This window comes from Leptonychotes weddellii, chromosome 4 (genome assembly GCF_054177405.1).
Source record: "Leptonychotes weddellii isolate Sample4059 chromosome 4, ASM5417740v2, whole genome shotgun sequence".
NCBI lineage: Eukaryota > Metazoa > Chordata > Mammalia > Carnivora > Phocidae > Leptonychotes > Leptonychotes weddellii.
Window position 1 is genome coordinate 92,728,208 of NC_138372.1, and position 944 is coordinate 92,729,151.

Here is a 944-nt window from a genome sequence, read left to right on the forward strand (position 1 = left end):
TCTTTATCTCCTCAAGTATTGCTTCTAGCCCATTCTCTGTCTCGTCTCTCTGAAGGACTACAATTACACATATAATATATGTTCTGACTGTATTCCAAATGCCTGTTATGCTCTGCTCTTCCCTCCCCCTTTTTCTGTCCTTCATTTTGGAATTTTTTATTGACCTATCTTCCACTTCATGGATGCCGATTTCTGCTGCATTCAAGCTACTGTTGAACACACCAATGGGTCTTACTTACAGTTATTGTATTTTTATTTTTTTAAGATTTTATTTATTGATTTGACAGAGAGAGACACAGCGAGAGGGGGAACACAAGTAGGGGGAGTGGGAGAGGGAAAAGCAGGCCTCCCGCGGAGCAGGGAGCCTGATGTGGGGCTTAATCCCAGGACCCTGGGATCATGACCCGAGCCGAAGGCAGACGCCCAACCGACTGAGCCACCCAGGCGCCCCTAGTTATTGTATTTTTATATTTAGAATGTCCATCTAGGGGCGCCTGGGTGGCTCAGTCGGTTGGGCGTCTGCCTTCGACTCGGGTCATGATCCCAGGGTCCTGGGATCGAGTGCTGCATCGGGCTCCCTGCTCCGTGGGGAGTCTGCTTCTCCCTCTCCCTCTCCCCTCTGCTTGTGCTCCCACGTGCTCTCTCTCTCTCTCAAATAAATAAAATCTTTAAAAAAACAACTTTTCTCCTCATGTTTAGTCATTTGGATTTGGATTTAGCATGCCTCTTAATTTTTTTTTTGTTACTTTTTTTTTTTATTCTTATGTTAATCCCCATACATTACATCATTAGTTCTAGATGAAGTGTTCCATGATTCATTGTTTGTGCATAACACCCAGTGCTCCATGCAGAATGTGCCCTCCTCAATACCCACCACCAGGCTAACCCATCCTCCCACCCCCCTCCCCTCTAGAACCCTCAGTTTGTTTTTCAGAGTCCATCGT